We start from the raw sequence: 12,804 nt of genomic DNA, 5'->3' as shown, positions 1-12,804 counted from the left end.
TCAGGTGGAGCATTAGGAAAAAAAACACCTAAGATCCCGCATGAAATATTAACAAATAAAAAACGCGTAACCACCAGCACTAAATATTAACAAAAAAACAAGTGCCCGCACGAAATAACAAAAAAACCTAACCGCCCGCACAAAATAATAAAAAACCTAACCGCCCTCACAAAGTATTAAAAAAAAAACACATAAGCTCCCGCAAGAAATATTAACAAACGCCTAAACCGTCAACCCTAACATCACAAAATAATAAAGAAATTAACCCCTAATCCGCAAATTAAACAACGCAAATAACATAATTAAAATATTAACCCCTAAACCTCCAACACCCCACATCACAATAAACCTAATTAACCTATTAACTCCTAAACCGCCAACCCCCCACAATACAAATAACTAATTTAATTACAAAGCCCCCTAACCTAACACCCCCCAAATTAACCCCAATTACATAAAATACTAAGTTACAATAAAAAAAATTAAAAATTACTTTTAAAAAAAAACACTTAAACTAAGATTAAATAAATCTAAAATTACAAAAAAATAAGACTAAAATAACAGAAAAAATTAAAATGATTAAAAATTAAACCTAATCTAATACCCCAATGAAAACACACACATACACACACACACACACACATATACATACACACACACACACATATATACACAAACACACACTAGGTGATAAGCCTGCCGAGAGGGCAGTCTATTTAAAATTACTGAAAAAAATAAACTAAAATGATGAAAAAGGAAAAAAAAAAATTAAACCTAATACCCCTATAAAAATACCCCCCAAAATAAAAGCACCCCCTAAACTACCAATAGCCCTTAAAAAGGCCTTTTGTAGGGCATTGCCCTAAATTAAACAGCTCTTTTACATAAAAAAATTACTAATTACTCCCTAACAGTAAAACCCCCCAAACTTTCCAACCCCCAAAATAGAAAAAAAATGAAGTCTAAAAAAATCTAAGCTTCCCATTGCCCCTTAAGGGGCATTTGTATGGGCAATCAGCTCTTTTACAAACAGCTCTTTTGCGCCCATAAAAAAAAAAAATCCCTAATCTAAAAAAAAACAACCTAAGTCTAACCCCAAAATAGGTATTCACAGTTCCTGAAGTCCGGTGGCAAAGGTCTTCATCCAGCGCGGGGACATCTTCTATCTTCATCTGGAGCGATCGCGGAGCAGGACATGCGGTCGCCGCTGCACACTGAAGATTGAATGCAAGGTTCCCATTTATATTGGGGTACTTTGCATTCCTATTGGTTGAAATTTTGAAATCGGCCAATAGGATGAGAGCTACTGAAATCCTATTGACTGATTTCAAAATTTCAGCCAATAGGAATGCAAGGTACCTAAATGGGGTACCTTGCATTCAATATTCAGTATGCGGCAGCGACCGCATTGAGAGAATCCTCTGCGCCGCCTTTGCTCCGGATGAAGATAGATGTTCCCGCCCTGGATGAAGCCCTTCAACGCCTAGTAGAAGTCCTTCGCCGTTGAACTTCAGGAGCTGTCAGTACTTATTTTATATTTTTTTAGACTTAAGTCTTTTTTATTTTGGGGGGATGGTTGGGTGGGGGGATTTACTGTTAGGGGTTAATTGGTAAATTGGTTAATTGGTAAAAATTTTTAGGTAAAAGAGCTGTTTAACTTAGGGCAATTCCCTACAAAAGGCCATTTTTAAGGGCTATTGGTAGTTTAGATTAGGGGGTGCTTTTATTTTGGGGGGTATTTTTATAGGGGTATTAGGTTTAATTTTTTTTTTTTCCTTTTTCATCATTTTAGTTTATTTTTTTCAGTAATTTTAAATAGACTGCCCTCTCGGCAGGCTTATCACCTAGTGTGTGTTTGTGTATGTATATGTGTGTGTGTGTATGTATGTGTATATATATATATATATATGTATGTGTGTGTGTGTGTGTGTATATATGTATATGTGTGTGAAAAAAAATAATAAATATGTTTACTCAAGTGATAAATATAGCAGATTAAAGGGAATAAAACCCAAACTTTTTCTTTCATTATTCAGATAGAGAATACAATAATTAAAAAAAAAAAAGTTTCCAATTTACTTCTATTATCAAATTTGCTTCATTCTCATGTTAATCTTTGTTTAAGGGATACCTTCTATACATGTCTGGAGCACTACATGACAGGAAATAGTGCTGCCACCTAGTGTTCTTGCTAATGTATAGCATTGTTGCAAAACTGCTGCCATATAGTTCTGCAGGCATGTGCACATTCCTGAACTTTACCATCCTGGCTTCAACAAAGGAAAACAAGAAAGGAAGAAAATGTCAAAATAGGAGTAAATTGGAAAGTTGTTTAAAATTGTATGTTCTATCTGAATCATGAAAGAAAATGTTTGGGTTTTTTGTCCCTTTAATATCATATCACTGGAAGCTAGAGTTAATACATCACCTTTTTTTTGGTCCTTTTAAAGTAGCATGAAAGTGTCATTATAATGATAATGTGAGGTTTGTTCTGCCTCTTTGTAGAGGGAGCGAGTACTACAGCAGTCTTGTGCATACAACTAGAGACTTTTATTTTGTACAGTTGAGTAAAGAAATCTTTCCATGCAGGCCCCCTGATCATGCAAGATACCTGCTGTCAGTAGAGCATTCTCCTCCCATTGTTCTGTATGTAGATGTATTTTACTTGTCTTAGAAATGTTGGTTTCTCTTACATTGGTGTATCCAGTCCACGGATTCATCCTTACTTGTGGGATATTCTCAATCCCTACAGGAAGTGGCAAAGAGAGCACACAGCAGAGCTGTCCATATAGCTCCCCTCAGGCTCCGCCCCCCCAGTCATTCTCTTTGCTGCTCTAACAAGTAGCATCTCCACGGGAGTGTAAAGGGAATTTGGTGTTAGTTTGTAGTTTTTTATTTCTTCAATCAAAAGTTTGTTATTTTAAAATAGTGCCGGTTTGTACTATTTACTCTGAGGCAGAAAATGATGAAGATTTCTGCTGAGAGGAATATGATTTTAGCACCTTGTAACTAAAATCCATTGGTGTTCCCACGCAGGACTGTTGAGTACCAGAGAACTTCAGTTGGGGGGAACAGTTTGCAGGCTTAACTGCTATAAGGTATGTTCAGTCAATATTTCTCCAACATAGGTGTGTCCGGTCCACGGCGTCATCCTTACTTGTGGGATATTCTCCTCCCCAACAGGAAATGGCAAAGAGCCCAGCAAAGCTGGCCATATAGTCCCTCCTAGGCTCCGCCCACCCCAGTCATTCTCTTTGCCGTTGTACAGGCAACATCTCCACGGAGATGGCTTAGAGTTTTTTGGTGTTTAAATGTAGTTTTTTGTTCTTCAATCAAGAGTTTGTTATTTTAAAATAGTGCTGGTATGTACTATTTACTCTGAAACAGAAAAGAGATGAAGATTTCTGTTTGTAAGAGGAAGATGATTTTAGCAACCGTTACTAAAATCGATGGCTGTTTCCACACAGGGCTGTTGAGATGGAGTAACTTCAGTTGGGGGAAACAGTGTGCAGACTTTGCTGCTTGAGGTATGACACATTTCTAACAAGACTTGGTAATGCTGGAAGCTGTCATTTTCCCTATGGGATCCGGTAAGCCATTTTCTTAGTTTAAGTAACAGAATAAAGGGCTTCATTAGGGCTTAAAAAAACTGGTAGACATTTTTCTGGGCTAAAACGATTACTTTACTAAGTATATTTGGCAGATTATTACTATTAATAGTTGTTAAATCTTGGGGATTGTTTTAATAAAAACGCCAGGCACTGTATTAGACACCTTTTTCACTGGGGGCCTTTTCTAGTCATAGACAGAGCCTCATTTTCGCGCCATTAATGCGCAGTTGTTTTTGGAAAGCATGGCATGCAGATGCATGTGTGAGGAGCTAAGAACCACTGAAAAAGCTTATAGAAGGCATCATTTGGTATCGTATTCCCCTCTGGGCTTGGTTGGGTCTCAGCAAAGCAGATACCTGGGACTGTATAGGGGTTAAATGTAAAAACGGCTCCAGTTCCGTTATTTTAAGGGTTAAAGCTTTCAAATTTGGTGTGCAATACTTTTAAGGCTTTAAGTTACTGTGGTGAAATTTTGGTGAATTTTGAACAATTCCTTCATACTTTTTTACATATTCAGTAATAAAGTATGTTCAGTTTAAAATTTAAAGGGACAGTAACGGTTTTATTGTAAAACGTTTTTTGTGCTTTGTTGACAAGTTTAAGCCTGTTTAACATGTCTGAACCATCAGATAACGATGTTCTATATGTATGAAAGCCAATGTGTCTCCCCATTTACATATATGTGATATAATTGTGTCATAATGTCCAAACAAAGTAGGGATAATAATGCCATAGATATGATATTGCCCAAGATGATTCCTCAAATGAGGGGAGTAAGCATGGTACTGCATCATCCCCTTCTGTGTCTACACCAGTTTTGCCCACACAAGAGGCCCCTAGTACATCTAGTGTGCCAATACTTATTACCATACAACAATTAATGGCTGTAATGGATAATTCTATTGCATGCATTTTTTCCAAAATGCCTACTTATCAGAGAAAGCGTGATTGCTCTGTTTTAAACACTGAAGAGCAAGAGGACGCTGATGATATCTGTTCTGACATACCCTCACACCAATCTGAAGGGGCCAGGAGGGAGGTTTTGTCTGAGGGAGAAATTTCAGATTCAGGGAAAATTTCTCAACAAGCAGAACCTGATATTGTAACTTTTAAATTTAAATTAGAACATCTCCACGCACTACTTAAGGAGGTATTATCTACTCTGGATGATTGTGACAATTTGATCATTCCAGAGAAATTAGGTAAGATGGACAAGTTCCTAGAGGTTCCGGTGCCCCCCGGTGTTTTTCCTATACCCAAGCGGGTGGCGGACATAGTAAATAAGGAGTGGGAAAGGCCCGGCATACCTTTTGTTCCTCCCCCTATATTTAAGAAATTATTTCCTATGGTCGACCCTAGAAAGGACTTATGGCATACAGTCCCCAAGGTCGAGGGGGCGGTTTCTACTCTAAACAAACGCACTTCTATTCCTATAGAAGATAGTTGTGCCTTCAAGATCCTATGGATTAAAGGTTAGAGGGTTTGCTTAAAAAGATGTTTGTTCAGCAAGGTTACCTTCTACAACCAATTTCATGCATTGTTCCTGTCACTACAGCTGCGTGTTTCTGGTTCGAAGAACTAGAAAAGTCGCTCAATAAAGAATCTTCGTATGAGGAGGTTTTGGACAGAGTTCAAGCACTCAAATTGGCTAACTCTTTTATTTTAGATGCCGCTTGGCAATTGGCTAGATTAGCGGCGAATAATTCAGGGTTTGCTATCGTGGCGCGCAGAGCGCTTTTGCTAAAGTCTTGGTCAGCGGATGTGTTCTCCAGACCAAATTGCTTAACATCCCTTTCAAGGGTAAAACACTGTTTGGCCCTGACTTGAAAGAGATTATTTCAGACATCACTGGGGGAAAGGGCCACGCCCTTCCTCTGGATAGGTCTTTTAAGGCTAAAAATAAGCCAAATTTTCGTCCCTTTCGCAGAAACGGACCAGCCTCAAATTCTACACCCTCTAAGCAAGAGGGTAATACTTCTCAAACCAAGCCAGCCTGGAGACCGATGCAAGGCTGGAACAAGGGTAAGCAGGCCAAGAAACCTGCCACTGCTACCAAAACAGCATGAAGTGTTGGCCCCCGATCTGGGACCGGATCTGGTGGGGGGCAGACTTTCTCTCTTTGCTCAGGCTTGGGCAAGAGATGTTCAGGATCCTTGGGCGCTAGAAATAGTTTCTCAAGGTTATCTCCTGGAATTCAGGGAACTACCCCCAAGGGGAAGGTTCCACAGGTCTCAATTATCTTCGAACCAAATAAAAAGACAGGCATTCTTACACTGTGTAGAAGACCTGTTAAGCATGGGAGTGATTCATCCTGTTCCATTAGGAGAACAAGGGATGGGTTTTTACTCCAACCTGTTCATAATTCCCAAAAAAGAGGGAACATTCAGACCAATTTTAGATCTCAAGATTCTAAACAAGTTTCTAAGGGTTTCATCGTTCAAAATGGAAACCATTCGAACGATCCTTCCTACCATCCAGGAAGGTCAATTCCTGACCACGGTGGAGTTAAAGGATGCGTATCTACATATTCCTATCCACAAGGAACATTTTCGGTTCCTAAGGTTCGTCTTTCTGGACAAGCATTACCAGTTTGTGGCACTTCCATTCGGATTAGCCACTGCTCCAAGATTTTCACAAAGGTACTAGGGTCCCTTCTAGCGGTGCTAAGACCAAGGGGCATTGCAGTAGTACTTTACTTGGACGACATCCTGATTCAAGTGTCGTCTCTGTCAAAAGCAAGGGCTCATACGGACATTGTCCTAGCCTTTCTCAGATCTCACAGGTGGAAAGTGAACATAGAAGAAAGTTCTCTGTCCCCGTCAACAAGAGTTCCCTTCTTGGGAACAATAATAGTTTCCTTAGAAATGAAGATTTTTCTGACAGAGGCCAGAAAATCAAAACTTCTAAGCTCTTGTCAGGTACTTCATTCTGTTCTTCTTTCTTCCATAGCGCAGTGCATGGAAGTAATAGGTTTGATGGTTGCGGCAATGGACATAGTTCCTTTTGCACGAATTCATCTAAGACCATTACACCTGTGCATGCTCAGACAGTGGAATGGGGATTATACAGACTTGTCTCCGACGATACAAGTAGATCAAATAACCAGAGATTCACTCCGTTGGTGGCTGACCCTGGACAACCTGTCACAGGGAATGAGCTTCCGCAGACCAGAGTAGGTCATTGTCACGACCGACGCCAGTCTGGTGGGCTGGGGCGCGGTCTGGGAACCCCTGAAAGCTCAGGGTCTATGGTCTCGGGAAGACTCTCTTCTCCCGATAAACATAATGGAACTGAGAGCGATATTCAATGCTCTCAAGGCTTGGCCTCGACTAGCAAAGGCCAAATTCATAAGGTTTCAATCAGACAACATGACGACTGTTACATATATCAACCATCAGGGGGAAACAAGGAGTTCCCTGGCGATGGAGGAGCATCCGGGGGAGTGGGAACTCCATCCGGAAATCTTTGCCCAAATAACTCAATTATGGGGCATTCCAGACATGGTTCTGATGGCCTCTCGTCAGAACTTCAAGGTCCCTTGTTACGGGTCCAAATCCAGGGATCCCAAGGCGACTCTATTGGATACAATAGTAGCACCTTGGATCTTCAACCTAGCTTATGTATTCCCACCGTTTCCTCTCATTCCCAGGCTGGTAGCCAGGATCAATCTGGAGAGGGCTTCGGTGATCTTGATAGTTCCTGTGTGGCCACGCAGGACTTGGTATGCAGACCTGGTGAATATGTCATCGGCTCCACCATGGAAGCTACCTTTGAGACAGGACCTTCTTATTCAGGGTCCATTCGAACATCCGAATCTGGTTTTCCTCCAACTGACTGCTTGGAGTTTGAACGCTTGATTTTATCAAAGCGTGGGTTTTCAGATTCTGTAATAGATACTCTTATTCAGGCTAGAAAGCCTGTAACTAGAAAAATTTACCATAATATATGGAAAAAATATATCTGTTGGTGTGAATCTAAAGGATTCCCATGGAACATGATAAAAATTCCTAACATTCTTTCCTTTCTACAAGAAGGTTTGGAGAAAGGATTATCTGCAAGTTCTCTGAAGGGACGGATCTCTGCTTTATCTGTTTTGCTTCACAAAAGGCTGGCAGCTGTGCCAGACGCTTAAGCGTTTGTTCAGGCTCTGGTTAGAATCAAGCCTGTTTACAGACCTTTGACTCCTCCCTGGAGTCTTAATCTAGTTCTTTCAGTTCTTCAAGGGGTTCCGTTTGAACCCTTACATTCCGTAGATATTAAGTTATTATCTTGGAAAGTTTTGTTTTAGGTTGCAATTTCTTCTGCCAGAAGAGTTTCTGAGTTATCTGCTCTGCAGTGTTCTCCGCCCTATCTGGTCCATACAGATAAGGTGGTTTTGCGTACTGAGCCTGGTTTTCTTCCGAAGGTTGTTTCCAACAAAAATATTAACCAGGAGATAGTTATACCTTCTTTGTGTCTGAATCCAGTTTCAAAGAAGGAACGTTTGTTACACAATTTGGACGTAGTCCGTGCTCTAAAATTCTATTTAGAGGCTACTGAAGATTTTAGACAAATATCTTCTTTGTTTGTTGTTTATTCTGGTAAAAGGAGAGGTAAAAAAGCAACTTCTACCTCTCTTTCCTTTTGGCTTAAAAGCATTATCAGATTGGCTTTTGAGACTGCCGGACGGCAGCCTCCTGAAGGTATCATAGCTCACTCCACTAGAGCTGTGGCTTCCACATGGGACTTCAAGAATGAGGTTCCTGAGATTATGTAAGGCAGCGACTTGGTCTTCACTGCACTCTTTTGCCAAATTTTACAAATTTTATACTTTTGCTTCTTCGGAGGCTATTTTTGGGAGAAAGGTTTTGCAAGCCGTGGTGCCTTCCGTTTAGGTGACCTGATTTGCTCCCTCCCTTCATCCGTGTCCTAAAGCTTTGGTATTGGTTCCCACAAGTAAGGATGATGCCGTGGACCGGACACACCTATGTTGGAGAAAACAGAATTTATGCTTACCTGATAAATTACTTTCTCCAACGGTGTGTCCGGACCACGGCCCGCCCTGGTTTTTTTAATCAGGTCTGATGAATTATTTTCTCTAACTACAGTCACCACGTTACCATATGGTTTCTCCTATATATATTTCCTCCTGTCCGTCGGTCGAATGACTGGGGTGGGCGGAGCCTAGGAGGGACTATATGGCCAGCTTTGCTGGGCTCTTTGCAATTTCCTGTTGGGGAGGAGAATATCCCACAAGTAAGGATGACGCCGTGGACCGGACACACCGTTGGAGAAAGTAATTTATCAGGTAAGCATAAATTCTGTTTTTCTAGTCAAGACTTAGTAATGCTGGAAGACTGACAGAATCCCCATGCGGGGAAGGTAAGCCATATTCTGAGACTTAGTATAGAAGGAAGGCTTATTGAAAGGGCTCAATACACTGGTGGACACTGTTAAGGGGCAATCGATTATTTTTTAAGATAAAATGACATTATACAAGTTTTATATTGCATTTAAAACACTTTTTGGGGTTTTATTCCGCATGGCATATATTTAGACACCTATTTTGGCTTGGGAAGGCCCCACAAACTCCTGAGGGAAGATGGAGGGGGCCTGAATTTCGCGCCTCAGTTGCGCAGTTGATTTTACAAACAGCTTCATGCAGATACATGTGAAGGGTCCAAAGATTACTTGAGGACTTCAGAGAGGCTTATTTTCAATCAAAACTAATCCCCAAGGAAGGTAGGACCACAGCAAAGGCTGTGGCATGGTTAATTTGCTCCGGTTTGGGCAGTAGGGGGTTAATTGACTTGAAATTTACTGTGCAATCATTTCAAAGCATTAGGATCATATGGTGAAAATTTCATAAAGATTGGATGATTTTTGGAGGTTTAGTAAAAAAGTATGCGCTTTTTATTATTTAAAGGCACAGTACTGTTTTTTCAAAAATTTTATTTTACTGTATTTGAGTGCTGTCTAAGTCTGTTTAACATGTCTGAGCCTACAGATAGACCTTGTTCTATGTGTTTAAAAGCCATGGCGGTCCCCCCTTTACATTTGTGTTTAAAGTGTGCTAACATATCCAAACATTTTAAAGACCATGCAGTGACACTTAAAAATGTGGCCCAAGATGATTCTTTAATGGAAGGTAATGAGGATAGCCCTCCTTCCTCTCCCCATGTGTCGACACCAGTTACGCCCGTGCAAGCGATGCCTAGTACCTCTAGCGCATTTGCCCCTATTACATTGCAACAATTAGCAGCAGTCATGGATAATTCCCTTGCAGCATTTCTATCCAAACTGCCTGTTTTTCCTAAAAAGCGTGATAGCTCAGTTTTAAGAACAGAGGATGAGCAATCAGAAGTTTTGGATAATTTATCTGTTGTACCCTCACAACCCTCTGACGTGGCGGTGAGGGATGTACTGTCTGAGGGAGAAATTTGTGACGCAGGTAACATTTCTCAGCGGGCAGAATCAGATTTCTTAGCGTTTAAATTTAAGCTGGAACACCTCCGCGTACTGCTTAAGGAGGTTTTAGCTACGCTGGATGATTGTGACCCTATGGTGGTCCCAGAAAAATTGTGTAAAATGGACAAGTTTTTAGAAGTCCCTGTATACACTGATGCGTTTCCGATCCCTAAGAGGGTGGCGGATATTGTGACTAGGGAGTGGGAGAGACCAGGCGTACCTTTTGTTCCCCCCCCTATCTTTAAGAAAATGTTCCCCATAACTGACCCCAGGCGGGACGCGTGGCAGGCGGTCCCTAAGGTAGAGGGAGCAGTTTCAACACTAGCTAAGCGCACAACTATACCAATAGAAGACAGTTGTGTTTTCAAAGATCCTATGGATAACAAATTAGAAGGGTTACTAAAGAAAATATTTGTTCAACAAGGTATCCTTCTTCAACCAATTGCCTGCATTATTCCTGTAACTACTGCAGCAGCTTTTTGGTTGAGGCGCTGGAGGAGTCGCTCCAGAGGGAGACTTCATATGACGAAGTCATGGATAGAATTCATGCTCTAAAGCTGGTTAATTCTTTCATTACAGATGCCGCTTTACAATTAACTAAATTAGCGGCGAAAAATTCTGATTTTGCCATTGTGGCGCGAAGAGCGCTCTGGCTCAAATCATGGTCGGCTGACGTGTCGTCCAAAACAAAATTACTTAATATTCCTTTCAAGGGGAAGACCCTATTCGGGCCAGAGTTGAAAGAAATTATTTCAGATATCACTGGGGGAAAGGGCCATGCCCTTCCACAAGATAGACCTTTTAAAGCTTAAAACAAGGCTAATTTGCGCTCCTTTCGCAACTTCAGGAGCGGACCTGCTTCAACCTCTGCAACCGCAAAGCAAGAGGGTAACGTTTCCCAGCCCAAAGCAACATGAAAGCCTTTGCAGGGCTGGAACAAGGGTAAACAGGCCAAGAAGCCTGCTGCTGCTACCAAGACAGCATGAAAGGGTAGCCCCCGCTCCGGGACCGGATCTAGTAGGGGGCAGACTTTCTCTTTTTGCTCAGGCTTGGGCAAGAGATGTTCCAGATCCCTGGGCATTAGAAATTGTTGCTCAAGGGTATCTTCTAGAATTCAAAGACTCTCCCCCAAGGGGAAGGTTCCACATTTCTCTGTTTGTAGTTCCCAAAAAGGAAGGAACTTTCAGGCCAATCCTGGATTTAAAAATTCTAAACAAATTCCTCAGAGTTCCATCATTCAAAATGGAAACCATTCGGACAATCTTACCATTGATCCAGGAAGATCAATATATGACTACCGTGGATTTAAAGGATGCGTACCTACATATTCCTGTCCACAAAGATCACCATCAGTTCCTAAGGTTCGCCTTTCTGGACAAGAATTTTCACAAAGGTGCTAGGGTCCATTCTAGCGGTACTAAGACCGCGGGGCATTGCAGTAGCACCTTATCTGGACAACATATTAATTCAGGCGTCGTCTTTTCAAAGAGCCAAGGCTCATACAGAAATAGTTCTGGCCTTTCTAAGGTCTCACGGGTGGAAGGTGAACATCGAAAAAAGTTCTCTGTCCCCGCTCACAAGGGTTCCCTTCCTGGGAACGCTAATAGACTCGGTAGAAATGAAAATATTTCTGACGTAGGTCAGGAAGTTAAAACTTTTAACTACTTGCCGAGTTCTTCATTCTGTTCCTCGGCCTTCTGTGGCTCAGTGCATGGAGGTAATCGGGTTAATGGTTGCGGCAATGGACGTTGTTCCCTTTGCCAGAATTCATCTCAGACCACTGCAGCTGTGCATGCTCAAACTGTGGAATGGGGATTATGCAGATTGTCTCCTTAGATACAAATGGACCAGAAAACCAGAGATTATCTTCTCTGGTGGTTGTCTCAGGATCACCTGTCTCAGGGAATGTGCTTCCGCAGACCAGAGTGGATCATTGTCACGACCGATTCCAGTCTGTTAGGCTGGGGTGCGGTCTGGGACTCCCTGAAAGCTCAGGGCCTATGGTCTCGGGAAGAGTCTCTTCTCCCGATAAACATTTTGGAACTGAGAGCGATATTCAACACGCTCCAGGCATGGCCTCAACTAGCGGAGGCCAGGTTCATCAGGTTTCAGTCGGACAACATCACGACTGTAGTGTACATCAATCATCAGGGAGGAACAAAGAGTTCCCTAGCGATGAAGGAAGTATCCAAGATCATCAAATGGGCGGAGGATCACTCCTGCCATCTATCTGCAATTCACATCCCAGGAATAGACAAATGGGAGGCGGATTTTCTGAGTCGTCAGACTTTTCACCCGGGGGAGTGGGAACTCCTTCCGGAGGTTTTTGCTCAGCTTACCCAGCTATGGGGTATTCCAGAGTTGGATCTGATGGCGTCCCGTCAGAACTCCAAACTTTCTCTTTACGGATCCAGGTCCAGGGACCCCAAGGCGGCATTGATAGATGCTCTAGTAGCGCCTTGGTCCTTCAATCTGGCTTATGTTTTTCCACCGTTTCCCCTTCTCCCTCGTCTGGTAGCCAGAATCAAACAGGAGAAGGCTTCGGTAATTTTGATAGCGCCTGCGTGGCCACGCAGGACTTGGTATGCAGACCTAGTGGACATGTCATCTGTTCCACCATGGACACTGCCATCGAGGCAGGATCTTCTAATTCAAGGTCCATTCAAGCATCCAAATCTAGTTCTCTGCAACTGACTGCTTGGAGATTGAACGCTTAATTCTATCTAAGCGTGGGTTCTCTGGATCA

At 42.0% G+C, this 12,804-nt stretch overlaps 1 protein-coding gene across 1 annotated transcript in view; it reads left to right on the top strand.

The window, feature by feature from the left end:
- Window positions 1-12,804, top strand: part of ACER3 (alkaline ceramidase 3) — a 166,541-nt gene that overhangs the window by 89,696 nt on the left and 64,041 nt on the right. The window lies entirely within an intron of this gene.

The sequence above is a fragment of the Bombina bombina genome, chromosome 3, assembly GCF_027579735.1.
Source record: "Bombina bombina isolate aBomBom1 chromosome 3, aBomBom1.pri, whole genome shotgun sequence".
NCBI lineage: Eukaryota > Metazoa > Chordata > Amphibia > Anura > Bombinatoridae > Bombina > Bombina bombina.
Note: the sequence above shows the minus strand (reverse complement) of the source record. Positions and strands in the feature narration are given on the sequence as shown.